Source organism: Monodon monoceros, unplaced genomic scaffold, assembly GCF_005190385.1.
Source record: "Monodon monoceros isolate NGI ecotype Baffin Bay Population unplaced genomic scaffold, NGI_Narwhal_1 Super_Scaffold_1, whole genome shotgun sequence".
NCBI lineage: Eukaryota > Metazoa > Chordata > Mammalia > Artiodactyla > Monodontidae > Monodon > Monodon monoceros.
In genome coordinates, this window is record NW_021703765.1 from 79334233 (window position 1) to 79350560 (window position 16328).

Here is a 16328-nt window from a genome sequence, read left to right on the forward strand (position 1 = left end):
GTTGGGGAATCAAAATTTGGTTTTCAGGACTTCCCTGGTGGTCCAATAGTTAAGACTCTGCACTGCCTACGCAGGAGGCACGGGTTTGATCCCTGGTCAGGGAACTAAGATTCCACCTGCCACAACTAAGACCTGGCGCAGCCAAATAAATAAATAATAAATATTTTTTAAAAAAGAAAGAGTGGACTTCCCCGGTGGTGCAATGGTTAAGAATCCACCTGCCAATGCAGGGGACACAGTTCAAGCCCTGGTCCAGGAAGATCCCACATGCCGTGGAGCAACTAAGCCCGTGTGCCACAACTACTGAAGCCCGCGTACCTAGAGCCCGGGCTCTGCAACAAGAGAAGCCACCGCAGTGAGAAGCCTGCGTGCGCACCGCAACGAAGAGTAGCCCCCGCTCGCCGCAAACAGAGAAAGCCCACGCGCAGCAACGGAGACCCAACACAGCCAAAATTTAATTAATTAATTAATTTTTAAAATAAAAGAAAGAAATTTAGTTTTCAGGAATTCCCTGGCGTTCCAGTGGTTAGGACTCTGCCCTTCCACTGCAGGGGTCACAGGTTCGCTCCCTGGTCCCAGGAACTAAGATACCACAAGCCACGTGGCAAGGCCAAAAAAAGAAGAAATTTAGTTTTCCCCCAAGAGGAAGGCTGCCTGAGATGAGTGCAACAGCCCTGCTTTTCTCTCCAATATTCTTTGTCTCCCCAACAGGTCTCCTTCAAAGTCTGAACACGCCGAACTATTTTGAGTTCTTTGAATAAACCTGCTTTCTCTCCTCCAGACCTTGGCCTATGCTCTCTCCACTCAGAGCACTCTCTCCTGCCAGTCCTCCTCCTCATATTTAGAATAGAATAATATAATAGCTCTTATTTATCCTCCTGGCGTCATCCGAGATGGCTTCTCTTTGCTGGCCCCTCATAATGCTTATCACATTATTTCATTGTTGCTTATGCTCTCACCAGACAGTGAGCCCTAGGAGGGCAAGGACCCCGTCTCTCTCATTCATTGATGTATCTTCACGGTAGCACAGTGCCAGCACCTACTCTAAAAGTGTCTAATGGAAGTCCAGCACCCCTAATTTTCCTACGCTAGTCCCCAAATTCCTCCCCTTCAGAAAGCTTGGAATAAAAGTACTGAGATTTTCTCTTTTCCTAGTGATCCATTGTATAACACCCTTTGCAGATGCCTTTTTAACCCTTCTCGAAATGACAGTCAGTAATTCACCAATTATTTATTAAGTGCCTCCTAGATTCATACACAGAGCGGACTTCCTAGGAAACCCTCTTCTTCACCCCGCAACACCTATCTATGGCTGAGAGCAGCCCTTTTATCCCGGTGAGGCTAGGATGTTCTGAAATGAGATGGACCGTTGGCTCTTATTCCCAGCCTGAAGAGAGAAATCTTGCCCATTGCAAATTGAGAGCAGGTAAGTTTGCCCAGTTTACCTTAGCACAAAACCGTTTCTCATCCAGAGCACTTCTCACAATTATAATAAAAGACGGGCTCATAAAATATACTCAACAAACATCTGTTGAATGAATGAGTCCTACAAACTCCAAAATATGTCTGTTTTCAGCTTGATAAACTAAACCTTAAAGTGTACCTCTTTGAAGAAGATGCAAGTGTTCTAAGAGGCCCTCGTGAAGTGCAACAGACAAGGTGGTGGCCTGGGGGAGGCAATGCTCTACGCTTTTCTAGCTCCAAAGCCCAGGCTCTCCACTCTATTCCAGACTGCCTCCCGGGTTCAGGGTTCATGAGATCTGCTGGGCAGAAACCGAGCCGCTGGGCCACCAGGGGGCAGGGGACCAGCTGTCAACGCTGGCAGCTGAGGCCTGCAAACACGCATCCCACCCCAGACCCCAGACCCTCGGGGTGTGGGAGGCCCCCTCAAGCTGGTAATGCTGGATGGGGTGGGGGAGGCCCTATTTGCATGTGAGTGTGGCTTTCGGTGGGGTCGGGTAGCACTCTGTCACTAGCCACTTTCTAAATCTCTCAGCTTGATGGCCTGGAGGCTGGAGAACTAGGGCAGAAGCGGGTGGGGTGCAGAGCCAGCTCTGGGGGCAGGGCAAGGACTGGTGGGCCTCTGGGTCACCAACAGCCCCAAAATGAACTAGGCGGCCTTCATCTTCTGCTCCTAATCTCTAAAATCGATTCGTCAGCCTGAGCCTCGACTCCAGTCTCAACATTAGCATGTCCCACAAGCAATCGCGCGCTTAATGTCTGTCCCCAGCAAAGCATAGACACCTGAATACTGCTTTGTGAGTCCTCCACTCACCTGGGTTAACTTACCAGCCTTCCAGATCTTCAACTCTTGGAACTGGAACAAAGTTTGATGCTCCTTTTGTTTCCAACGCGAGGCACTCAGTAGGTGCACAGCAAAAAGTGCATGATGGGTTCCTGTGTTTTTCCAGAGTTCAGACTTAGCCTGTGAGCTGTGTGCCTTTGGGGAAAGTGACTTCACCTCTCTGAATCTCATTTTTATGATGGGAAAAATAATAGATTGTTGGGGGGATGAAATGAGATCATGGAACCACCAGCCATAACACTCCACATTTCCTTTTTCTGCTTCCATTTGCTCTGTAGCACTGATCACCATCTATCATATATTTTATTTATTTTGTTTAGTTTTTTTCTCCTCCCACTAGGATGTCAACTCTGCAAGGCAGGGATTTTATTCTGTTTTTTTTGCCTCTGTACCCCCAGCCTCTCAAACAGAGCTTGGCATGTTGTAAGTCTTCAGTAAATATTTGTTGAATAAATGAATGGATGGATATAAAGTGATTAGTACCCAATAAGTGCCCCATAACGGTAGCTATCGTTAGTTTACCATCCTGATTAAGAACTCAGTCTCTGGAATCTAATTGAAAGCATCGTAATTGGGACAGGGGAAGTTTAACATTGTGATAGGAAGTTAGGCATTCTGGCTGAGAAATCTGTCTGCACTATTTACTAGCTGTGTGATCTAGAACAAGTAACGTCACCTTACTAAGGCTCAGTTTCCTCATCTGTAAAATGGAGGTAATAATACTACCTCCCTGGTAGGATGTGAGGATAGAATGAGATGGTAAATGCAAAGCACTTAGTAGAGTGCCTGGCACATAATAAGTGCTCAATAAACAATGGTCATCATCACTCATTACAGTAACACTCAGACTAGGGGTAACTTCTGAGCCAATTAAACAGTTTTAAGTGCTTAGCTCTAAGCACTTAAAATAGGTAAGGGTCCAGCAAGCTCAATTAATGTTTGTTAAACTTTATCCATGAGTTCCTCAAGGAACAGGATTTTGTTTACATTGTCATGATCTTGGCCCCCGGTAGATGCTAATTAATGTTAAAACATGTTGGAAAAATTACACACTGAGCTCGATGAGTGAGAACATAGAATAGCTATTAGAATAATAATATCAATTGCCTGCTATGTGCCAGGCATGGTGTTGGGTGCTAGAGATACGGCAACGAGCTGAAACAAACATGGTGGTCACAACTTTCAGCCTAGTGAAACTTAGCAGAGAGGAGACTTTGTACCAACAGTTGCACAGATAGAATATTGCAACGGATCAGTGAATCACAGCAGAGAAGTATATGAGGCTACGAGATATATAATATGGGTGGGGTGAGGAGAGGGTTGACCCAGGCTGGGATTGAGGAGGAAATCAAGGAGCTGTTCCAAGGAAGTGAGGCACAGAGCTGAGCTCTGAGGAGTTAGGCTGAGTGTGGGGGAAGCGTTCTCAGCAGAAAAGATAGCAGATGCAAAGGCCTCATGATGGGGGAGCACATACAGTAAAGGAACTGAAAAAAGGCCCCTATGACCCAAATGTAGTGAGCTGCTGGTGGGGGTTAGGGATGAAATAAACTGGAAAAATAAGTAGGAACTTTAAGAACTAATTGGGCAGTATCTGATAAAGCTGAAGGAACATGCAGCCTATGATCCTGCAGTTCTGTGCTAGGAACCTTCTAGAGAAACAGACACAAGTGCACCAGGAAGCATGAACAAGGATGGTAGCCCCAGCTGCATCGTATGCAATCTTAGAAAACTTGGAACAACTCAAACGTTCATCGACAGGGGAGTGGACACGTTACAGATACGTCTTTCTTGGGTTCCTCAGAAAGCGGAGTCTGAATCAAAAGTTTGCAGTACTACCTTATTGGGAAGTGCAGTCCAAGGAAACAAGAGTACAGAAAAGGGGGAGTGAGGCAGGGAAAGAGGGTGAGTGAATGAGAGTACCGAGAAGAGGCCATATTTACTATGGCAACTTAGGACAGTTCTGGGGAGAGGAAGAAGGGAGAAGAATTATCTACTAGCTCCTGATCAAAGGTTTGCCCCATGGGGTGTAAACTTCCTTATTCTTCAGCATTACCCACATGTGAGCACCTAGGCAGTCACTCAGTGTCACACAGGGAAGCCCAGATGGAGGCCATTTGGTCAGAGCCCACGCAGAATCGGTCAACATAGTAATTAATGGTTAAGATGAAACAAGTGGCCAAAGGAAATCACCTGACAGGGGAGGCGGAAAGGCTCTGAAGAAGCCTGTGACAGGTACCTTGTAAGGTGGAATACTGTGCGGCAGTGAAAAAGAATGACCTAGAGCTCCTTGTGTCTACAAGATGACTCTGACCAAAACATGTTGAACTGGAAGGCAAGTTGCAGAAGTAGGCACACAGTAAAGTTTATATAAAGTTGAAAAACAGGCCAAAGTAAACAGTGTATATAGAAAAGCAATGTCACAGTAAAGGATAAATCCAAAACTGAGGATAGTAGTTACTTCTGGGGAGTGAGTTGGAGGAGACTGGGATGGGGCGATGGAGAATCTCAATGAGAAATGCTGGTAATGTTAGGGTTTTTCTTGTTACTATTGTTCTTTTTCTTTTTTTTTTTTTTTTTTTTTTTAGTGGAACCCTTCACAGATATGCATGTCATCCTTGTGTAGTGGCCATGCCAACCTTTGTATTGTTCCAACTTTAGTAGACTGAGGTGAGCACTTTGTTTTTTAATTGTGGCAAAATACGTATAACATAGGATTTATCATTTAACCATTTTTAAGTGTACAGTTCAGTAACATTAAGTACATTCACACTGTTGTGCAACTGTCACCACCATCCAACTCTAGAACTTTTTCATTATCCTTGTCTTAGTTAGCTTGGGCCAGTATAACAAAATTCCATAGACTGAGTGGCGTAAACAACAGACATTTATTTCTCACAGTTCTGGAGGCTGGGAAGTCCACGGTCAAGGTGCCAGCAGATTCATTTCCCAGTGAGGACTCAATTCTAGGTTTGTAGGCAGCTGCCTTCTCCCTGTGTGCTCGTGGAGCCTTTCCTCGGTATGTGTGTGGAAAGGGACCTTTCTCTCTCTCTCCCTCTTATAAGGGCACTAATCCCATCATAAGGATCCTGCTCTCACGACCTAATCTAAACCTAATCACCTTCCAAACATTCTATCACACTGGGGGTTAGGGCTTCAACATAAGAGTTTTGGGAGGGGCTTCCCTGGTGGTACAGTGATTAGGAATCCGCCTGCCGGTGCAGGGGACATGGGTTTGAGCCCTGGTCTGGGAGGATCCCACATGCCGCGGAGGAACTAAGCCCGTGCATCACAACTACTGAGACTGCGCTCTAGAGCCCACAAGCTACAACTACTGAGACCGCGTGCCTAGAGCCTGTGCTCCACAACAAGAGAGGCCACCACAACGAGAAGCCCGCACACTGCAACGAGGAGTATCCCCGCTCGCCGCAACTAGAGAAAGCCCGCGTGCAGCAACGAAAACCCAATGCAGCCATAAATAAATAAATTCATTTAAAAGAAAGTGTTTCAGGGCTTCCCTGGTGGCGCAGTGGTTGGGAGTCCGCCTGCTGATGCAGGGGACGCGGGTTCGTGCACCAGTCCGGGAAGATCCCACATGCCGCGGAGCGGCTGGGCCCGTGGGCCATGGCCGCTGAGCCTGCGCGTCCGGAGCCTATGCTCCACAACAGGAGAGGCCACAGCGGTGAGAGGCCCGTGTACCGCAAAAAAAAAAAAAAAAAAAAGTGTTTCAGAAGGAAGTAAACATTCAGCCCAAACAATCCCAAACAGAAACTCTACACCTAATGAGTAAATAACTCTCCCCAAATCCCCATCCACCCAGCCTCTGGAAGCTACCATTCTGTTTTCCATTTCTATGAACTTGACTACTCTGGGTACCTCACATAAGTGGAATCACACCATATTTGTCCTTTTGTGACTGGCTTATTTCACTGAGCACAATGTCTTCAAGTTTCATCCATATTGTGGCATGTGTCAGAATTTCCTTCTTTTTTAAGACTGAATACTATTCCATGGTATGTATATAGCACATTGTTTTTCCATTCATCCACTGATGGACATTTGGATTGTTTCTACCTTTTGGCTATTGTGAATAATGCTGCTGTGAAAGTGGTAAAGTTTTGTTTCTTAAATTGATAACAATAATATATTATTATTTTAAACCATATATATATTTCCTATTTTTTTTAAGCTTACAACTGCATAGTATTCTTCTTCATTTTTATACTTGCTCACAGTGGCACAATCTTTATTACTTTGCATGCCAGTAACTCCAAAAAGTAATTTCACAACTGCATTTTACCATGCCAAACTCCATATTAGCCATTTCTTATCAAAACAATTGGTACATTATTAGTTATCTTTGTAAATATTCAAACGAACTGATCATTAACTGTAAGACCCCAATAAAAGACAATGAGCAAATAGTGAATTTTTAAATTATTATTAAAAACGAAGGGAAGGACTCTGGTGATGGTGGCATAACAGTGGGAATGTACTTGATGACTCAGAACTGTACACTTTAAAATGGCTAAAATGGTAAATTTTATGTTATGTATATTTTACCACTATTTTTTTTTTTTAACCACTTTTTAGGCTCCAGACGCGCAGGCTCAGTGCATGGCTTACGGGCCCAGCCGCCCCACGGGATGTGGGATCTTCCCGGACCGGGGCACGAACCCGTGTCCCCTGCATCGCTAGGCGGACTCCCAACCACTGCGCCACCAGGGAAGCCCTTTACCACTATCTTTTTAAAAAAAGAAGAATGGAAGGAGGGAAGGAAAGTGTCAGATCAGGCAAAGTCTTGTGACTATAGTGAGGATTTGTTTTGTTCCTGGTTTTTGGCCACACTGCATGGCTTGCAGGATCTTCCCCGACCAGGGGTTGAACCCAGGCCACCGCAGTGAGAGCCTGGAATCCTAACTACTAGGTCACCAGGGGAATCCCTTATGGTGAGTATTTGAATCTTTAACAATTTCTGTGCATTGCCTGAATTTTTATAAGAATAGATTATATAGAAGTCCAGGCAAGGAGTTACACCAAGGAAGGAGACCAAATCCTTCACTGATGGCTGGAAAAGTCAGGCCAAATGGGAGGGTGGGTAGCCTGTCAGAGGCTCCCAGCTCACTGCCAGCAGCACCAGGGTTAGGACTGAGCTGCTGCCCTCTTGCCGGAGGTATGAATGAAGGAACAACTGCCAGTAGGGGATCAGCAGTAATCAGACAACAGGCATTGATTGAGCACGTGCTACAGGCAAGATCCTTCCTGGGTGCCCAGGGGATGGACAGGCAGGTGAATGAGGGGTGAGTCTACCTGACCTTCAAAAAGCTAGTTCCCAGGTGAGAAGATAAGACTGGGAAAGGTATCTGCCAGTACAAGGTGATAAGGGCCCCCTCTGCACTCTGAACACACCCATGTTATAGGCTTATCTTTGTGTGTTAGAGTTATTTATTTACAGGCCATTTTAGCAGGCAGACTGGGGACTCCTTGAGGGCATTCATTGATTCAGACATTTATTTAACTACTGTGTACCCAGGCACTAATTTGGGGCAGGTGGTATACAGTAGAGGCTTATTATAAATGTACATTGCCTAGCATTCAGTAGGCACTCAAATGCTCCTAGAATTGAATAAATCATGCATGAATAAGTAACTTGCACCAGCCCTGGCACACAGTAGGTGTTCAATAAATGTTGAATTGCATAAAGGAAAGACTAGCACAGGGCCTGGCACACAGGAAGTACCCTCCTGCCCTTCTCATCTGCCTCCATCCTGAGCCTGAATCCTGGACACTGAAGCCCTGAGACCAAATTGGACATCCAGACCATCATCATCATCCATCCATCCATTCAAAACACATTTATCAAGGATACTGTGTACCAGTCACTGGGGATACAGCAGCGACCAAGGCAAGGAAGGGTTTTTCTCTCTCATTTGCTCACATTCTAATGGAAGAGAACGACAATAAATAAATTAAATAAATAAATAAATAAGACAATAAGTAAACAAATTAAAAACAACAACAACAAAACAGTAGCATTAAGTGCTTATGTTGACATTAAGTATACTTAGGTGATATGAGAGACAGCAGGGAGTGGTGGGTGCGATGGATTAATCTGGGAAAGACCTCTCTGAGAAGTCTCTTTAGACTTGAGCTAAAGTCTAAAAGGGAGGAGGTGGCCAGCCATGTGAAGATCTGGGGGAAACGCAATCAGGCAGAGGGAACAGCATGTGCAGAGACACCTTGAGACAAGAGTAGACTTGGCTGTGGGAAGAACTGTGAGAAGCAAGTAAGCTAAAAGGGGTGGGATGGGGCAGAGCACGGTGCTGGAGCAATAGGAAGGCACTAGGTCAGATGAAGCTTTCTCGTACCTTTTCTCAAGGGTAGGGAGCTTGGGTTTTATTCTAACTCAGATGCAAAGCTATTGGAGGGCTTTAAGCAGTCGTGGTAGGCTGAATAATGACCCATGAAGACATCCACGTCCTAATCCCTGGAACCTGCGAATACATTACCGCGGACAGCAGAAGGGGCTTTGCAGATGTGATCAAGAATCTTGAGGGACTTCCCGTGGTGGTACAGTGGTTAAGAATCCACGCTTCCACTGCAGAGGGCACAGGTTCAGTCCCTCATTGGGCAGCTAAGATCCTGCATGGCGTGTAGCAAAGTGGGGGGAGCTTGAGATGGAGAGATTATCCTGAATTGTCCTGATGAGCCTAATGTAAACACGAGGGTCCTTTTAAGAAGTAGACAGGAGGGCTCAAGAGAGGAGATATGACAACAAAAGCAGAGAGTGGACTAGTACGCTTTGAAGAAGGAGGAAGGGGTCACAAGGCAAGGAGTACAGAAGCTGAAAAAGGCAAGGAAATGGACTTCTCCTCAGAGCTTCCAGAAGGAACCAGCCCTGTCATCACCTTAATCTTAGCTCCTTATGATTCATTTTGGACGTCTGGCTTCCAAAAGTGTAGGAGAATACACTTGTACTGTTTTTAAGTCACCAAATTTGTGTAGTTTGTTACAGCAGCAGTGGGAAAATAATACAACCAGAGAAGGGACAGGGTCAGATTTGTTTTAGAAAGATTTTTTTTGGTTGCTGTTACAGAATGGCTTTAGAAGCAGAGACGTCAGGGAGCAGGTTACTGCAGACCTCTCGGCGAGCGATGATGGTGGCCTGGATAAGATGGAAGAGGTGATGCTGACAAGAAGAGCTAGATTTTAAGAAAATGTGAAGGGCTACAGTCGACTGGGTTTCCTGATGGATTAGATGTGGTGGAGAAAGGGCACAGCGAAGGGAAGCAAAGACTCAGGGATGACTCCTACGGTGATCAGAGCCCCAATTTCCTCACCTTCTCCAGGGCCTCTGGAGAGAACCGCAGAACCACATTGCACTTGACAAGCTGTTCCTGGGATGCTGGGCATTTTTATGTGATTAGGCTAGAATAGTTCTTTGGGAATAAATGCCCTCGGTCTAAAAGGCTTTTACAAACTAGGGCAGGAGATTAAAGGCGGCCAGGCTGAGGAGAAATTCCAAGGTCAGGAGACAGCTGGGCATGGAGACTTTTAATCTAAACCTTAAATGTTTTTATTTTTCACTCCCTGAACCCAGGGTGTCACTTTAAATACGTATTTGGCAACATCTGCTATTCTATTTTTCTTTTTAATTATACAAAGAGTGATCCTGGAAACAGCTCAACCCCAGGCCGGGGAGGTAAAAACATTTGGCAGCAGTTGGATGCAGAGACACCAACTAAAAATCTAGTGGACTGAAGTCCTTTTGAAGGAGCGGAGAGACTACCCTGAACTTGGTGTGGTGAGCCCTGACTCAGGGTTTCTAAAAGGAGAATGACAGTCACCAGCTTAGAACAGAAAGAGGACAGATGGGCACGTCTGCAAGATAAAAATATCACTAGCACCAGCATTGCTCCAGTACCTTGAGTTTATTCCCAGGCCTCTGTCCTCTTCTTCCCTTTCATCCTCTGAGCAGAAAACAGCTAACTAGATGATTCATTCACATTTACAGGGTACCGCCTACTATGTGGCAGGCACCAGGTTCAACTGTTTCTCCGTGTTGTCTTGTTTTATGCAGTCAGCTATTCTGTGAGTAGATACTCATAGATATCATTATCCCCATTTTCTAGATGGGGCATCTGAGGCTTAGAGAGATTAAATACAACTCTAGCTCCCCAGTGTTGGGCCTGGGCTTGTTTGCCCTCAAATCCATTCCTTGCCCTTCCTCTGTTTAGCTCTGTATCACAGGAAGGCCAACCTCTGCAGGCTGCCAAATCAACTGACTTCCTGTATAGATTGACCAATGGGAGTCAGTGATAGGAGCCTGGTGGGCGGGAGGAAGGGAGAAGCCTGGGTATTTCTCCCTCTCTCTGCCTCAGGTAATATTTCCAGTAGCAGCTACATTTCCTATGTCTCCACCTCCCACCAGACAGGCCCACTGTGGGTCCACCTTCTGTCTGGTGACCTCAATCCTTCCTGGGTACCAGAAACACCACCTCCTCCCTTGGTCCCTCCAATCCCAGGGGTGGTACTGGCCTTCCTGCTGTCGCTAATCTGTAGGTTCTTCACCCTCCCTCCCCTGTTTGCGTGCTTCCATGGTTCTTCCATTACCTAGGAAGCAATTCTTTGCATAAATTCCCCTATTCTAGTATCTGTTTTTCCTGGTTGGATTCTCACTGATTTTCTGCCTTTCGTGAATACTCACAGAGTAGTCAATTCATCAGGTTCGGAATGAAACAATTCCCTCTCCTTGAGCACAGCACATCCCACAAAAAGGAAAATAGTAACCACCATTTATTGAGCATTGTTCTCAGTGCCAGACAAATGTTCTTTTGTGGAACACTCATAACAGCCCTTTCTGCCAAACCCCATTAATTACTATTCCCATTTGACAGGTGGGGCTCACAGAGGTTGGGTTGCTTGCCCAAAGTGGTACAGTTATAAACTGACAAAGCTGGGATTCGAGGAGCTCCCAGCTCCAAAAATCTGCTTGTCTTTTTCTAATCTCTGCTGACATCTTGAACACACTTGCAACTCCCTGATAAACCTATTAGAACTCAAGTCCCTTGGCTGACTGAAGATCCCACCTCAACTTACTCTAGGGTAAGTATATGAGCTTCCTAGGGCTGCTGTAACAAAGTACCACAAACTGGGTGGCCAAGAACACCAGAAATTTATTGTCTCATGCTTTGGGAGACCAGAAGTCTGAAATCAAGGTATCAGCAGGGCTGTGGTTCCTCTGAAGGCTCCATGGAAAGTTCTGACCCAGGCCTCTCTCCCAGCTTCTGGAAGCCTCAGGCACTCCTTGGCTTGTGGATGGCCATCTTCTCCCTGTGTCTCTTCATATCATCTTCTCTCTGGGCCTGCCTGTGTGTCCAAATCTCCCCTTTTTATAAGCACACTAGTCATATTGGATTAGGGCTCACTGTAATGAACTAATTTTAACTTGGTTACCTCTCTAAAGACCCTGTTTCCAAATAAGACCGCGCTCCAAGGTACTGGGGGGGGACACAATTTAACTAATAACAGTCCTTCTTGACCCAGGTGCTCAGTCTCTACAGTGTGACCTAGTTGGTCCTATTTTTTTTTTTTCTTGGCGGCTCTGCGCAGCTTGCGGGATCTTAGTTCCCTGACCAGGGCTTGAACCCAGGCCCACGGCAGTGAAAGCGCAAAGCCCTAACCACTGGACTGCCAGGGAATTTCCGGACCTGTTTTTCTAATGGAGGATGCTAGATTTCCAGGAAAACCCCACCCCTTTAAGAGATACAATGATTCCCAAGTCATGTATGTATTCCAAAATGTATCCCAACATTTTACCCCAAAATATAGAGAGAGATGTAAAGTACCTAGTATAGCCAAACCAGTTTTGAAAAAGGAGGACAAAGTTGAAAGACTTAACCTACTTGACTTCAACACATTTTAAAGCTAGAGTAATCAAGAAAGTATATATTGGCATATTAGCAAATAGAGCAATGGAATAGAATAGAGAATCCAGAAACAGACCCTCACGTATTGTCACTTGATTTTTGACAGAATGATTCATGCATTTCAGTGGGGAAATTTTACTCCACTCAAAAATCAGTTTGAGATGGATCGTAAACATACAAGAAAAACTCTAAAGCTTTATACTTTTTAAAACTTTTTAAAAATTATTAATTCATTTATTTGGCTGTGCTGGGTCTTAGTTGCAGCATGCATGCATGTGGGATCTAGGGCATGCAGGATCTAGTTCCCCGACTAGGGATTGATCCCGGGCCCCCTGCATTGGGAGTGCAGAGTCTTAACTGCTGGACCACCAGGGAGGTCCCTCTAAAGCTTTTTAAAAATCTACATTTAAAAATTTTAAAACATAGGTGAATATCTCCCTGACCTTGGGGTTGGCAAAGATTTCTTAGCCAGGACAGAAAAAGCACTAACCATAAAAGGCGTGAGCACAAACGCACAGTCCCAGCAACGGCTTCTGACCAGGGAGAAGAGTGAGCCCTAAAAGCCCAGGGCCTGGGGAGCAGGGAGGCAGGGCAGGAGTTCCCCTGGACATGGTCTCTGAGCTTCAGGCACAGAGAATCATTTTGAAATCAACACAAACCCTAATTCTGAATCTTGTAACCAGTCCCCTGCTTCCATCACCCCATTCTTTGACTCTGAAAGCCCCTGGATCACTTACTAATGCTGCCTTCCAGATGTCCTGTGGAGGTAGCACCAGGGCTGGGCAGCAGAGGGATTTCACACATTCTGTGTGACACATAGAAGGAGTCACAGGGAGGCCTGTACCAGCTCCATAGAAGGAGAACTTTTGAACTCTTAGAAATAACTGGTACAGAAGGAGGGCACTTCCCATCACCAGAGGTATACAAGCACTGGTCTATAAAGGCACGAGCTCAAGAAATGATGGCTCTGGACTTCCCTGGTGGCACAGTGGTTAAGAATCCGCCTGCCAATGCAGGGGACACGGGTTCGAGCCCTGGTCCGCGAAGATCCCACATGCCACAGAGCAACTAAGCCCGTGCGCCACAACTACTGAGCCTGTGCTCTAGAGCCCGCGAGCCACAACTACTTGAGCCCACGCACCACATCTACTGAAGCCCCCGTGCTCCACAACAAGAGAAGCCACCACAGTGAGAAGTCCGCGCACTGCAACGAAGAGTAGCCCCCGCTCGCCACAACTAGAGAAAGCCCACGCGCAGCAACGAAGACCCAACACAGGCAAAAATAATAAATAAATATAAATAAATGAGACGATGGCTCTTTTATTATTATTAATTTAGGGGTTTCAAACCTAGAGCAATCAGAGGGTAAGGCAGAGATGGGGGAAGGAAATAGAGGCAAGCAACCATGATGGGCTCTGACAGAATGCTCTCTTTTCAAACTGAAAGTGGGGAATTCTTTGAGGCCATTTTGGGCAGGAACAGGCAAGGGATTTCCTCTTCAGCTGGGCATCATATTTACCCCTCCTAAAATCTGCCTCGGGAAGGTGACGGGGTGTCCAGACTCTGGGTGTCCAAGGTCCATGAATAGGTATTTGTAATGTCTTTATTTTTGCTAAGGGTATTGGTTGCTCAGAGAGGTTAAGTAGTTTGCCCAAGGTCACACTGCAACTGAGTGGCCAAGGGAACAGCCAACCTTAACCACTGCAGAAGACTAAAAGTACTTAAAAACTAAAGCTCATCTAGTTTGGTGCTTCTCAAACTTTACCCAAAAAACTTGCTAAAGCTAAACTGTTTTGGTGGGTTTTAGTAACTTGCATTTAAAAAAATACCTCTGGAGATTCTGATGCAGGGGTAGGAGTGACTTTGGTGGTAGTTGAGCCCCAGACTCTGGAGACCCACCAACTGGGTTTAATGTCCTGTACTACTACTTACTGGCTCTTTGTGCATTTTTCTCATCTGCAAAATGGTGATATACACCTGAAGCTAACACAATATTGTAAATCGAATACACTTCAATTTTTTCAAATGGTGATATTAATACAACAGGTTGTTGTAAGGAATTCTCGAGTTCAATATAATATATTCAATACAATAAAATAATAATAAACAACAAAATAATTTAACATATTTAATACAAGACAATATAGATATATTAACATAACAATGTATTTAATAAATGTATCAATTATTCTATTGTATTAATATATTTTATATATTTATTTATAATAAGTATATAAATTATTTACTAATAAAGAACTTGGAATAGTGCCTGTCATTCATAAGTACTACTTAAGTGCTAAATCTTTTTTTTACCCCATGTGATAGGGAGCTTGCTACCTCCCAAGGCAGCTCCTGCCATCTTTGGTCAGCCCCAGGCTGTGCCCACTGGCCACAGTGGTGAAGCAGTTTGCAGCAGTCCCTTCAGCTGGATCTCTATACCCTCATACACAGAGTTGATTGAAAAATTCTATTTGGCTTTTTCAAATACAAACCCCAAAAGGCTGAGAGCACACACCCTCTAGCCACTAAGGGGACCCATACATGGTGCTTGGAGGCACTGCTGGGATGGGTAGCTGGGGTTCCAAGGCTCATTCTCCACTGGTTTGTTTGGTGTTCTTTGGGAAGGTGCTTTCTCTCTGGGGCCTCAGTTTCTGTTAAGTAGGGGCTAGGAATGGGGTAGGTGTATCTCACGGCCGACTAGCTCTAACAATAGTGGGGAAAAGTTATTAACCACTGGCCCTTCAGGGCTCTAGGACCCTAGAGCAGGAAACAGGAATTGCCCAGATGCTCACCCCTCTCCCAAGCCACCAACCCAAGTCTTGATAGTATTTTTGTTTTTCTTTTCTTTTGCTCTGTGCACATGGTAGGACTCAAACCGCACAGAATTAGGAGAGTGGGAGGGGCATGATGTAGGATCTTGAGAAAGGAAACCTGGCCCCATCCCCACCCCAAAGCCCCCTGCTGAGCTGCCACTCCCACTCTTTTGTTCCTCCTTAATCAGCAAACCTTTCCTCCCAGCTTCCAGGCTCTTCCCTTCCAGACCTGCTAGCCTCCCTCAGGCCCCATGGGCCCTCAAAACGTTGTGTGTACCCAATTCTGAGTTGGGGGGCTCTTAGAACCAAGGACATTTCATTATCTTTTTCATTGAACCTGTTCCTATTGGGAATCTCCGGTGCGCCATATCCTGTGAGAGGCCCTGGGTGATAAGGAAGTAATTTAAACAGAGGGGAACTTTGCTCTCAGACACTCATCTCCTGGGGGAGCCGGGGTCGGGGCAGGGGGAGGAGAGTACAGACAAACAGGTCAGTACATAAATTAAGTGATTTCAGATACTGTAGTGATCAGAACTATAAGGGAAATAAAACAGGGCGAGGGGACAGAACATGAAACGGGGGCAACTTTAAACAGAGAAGGAAGGTCTCTCTTTGGAGGTGATATTTGAGCTGATACACAGATGGTAAGTGAAAGAGGTAACAAGTACAAAGGCCACCAAAGAAACAAGCCCAATGGGGTGAGATTTAAAATTCCAAGTTTCCCGGTCTCATAAAAACAAAGGTCTCTGGGAGAATCCCAGAGACTTTTGGGAGGAGGGGGCCTTCAGTTTTAGCCCATAATGTGGGTGAGTGGATGGGGCGCCCTCTAGTGGTGACAAGAGTTAAATTTCACATAGCTGACCTGGAATGCCGCATGCTTGTGACTTGACTCTGGGCTAATTATGAGTTTCACTCATTCCTTTCTCTCCCGCACTTATTCATTCAACAGATATTTACCGAGCAGTGTGCCAAGCAATAACTCTAGATGCTGGGGGTAGAGTTGTGAAACCGACAGTGAAGGTCCCTGCCCTCCTGGAGTCGATACCCTAGGGAACAGTTCTTAGCTCACTACTCTACCCCCACTGCCCCTCTGCCCTCCAGTATTCTGCAGCTTAACTGGCCTCCTAAGATCCAACGGGCAGATATCGTTGCTTCAGCGTCTTTGCATCTGCTGTTGCCTTCCACCCCTGGAAAGCAGGTCCCTGCTTCTTTGCACTGCTAGGTTCGGGTCTCAGCTCAAAAGTGACCGAGTCAGAAAGATGTGAACTTATTTTGTTTGTTGTT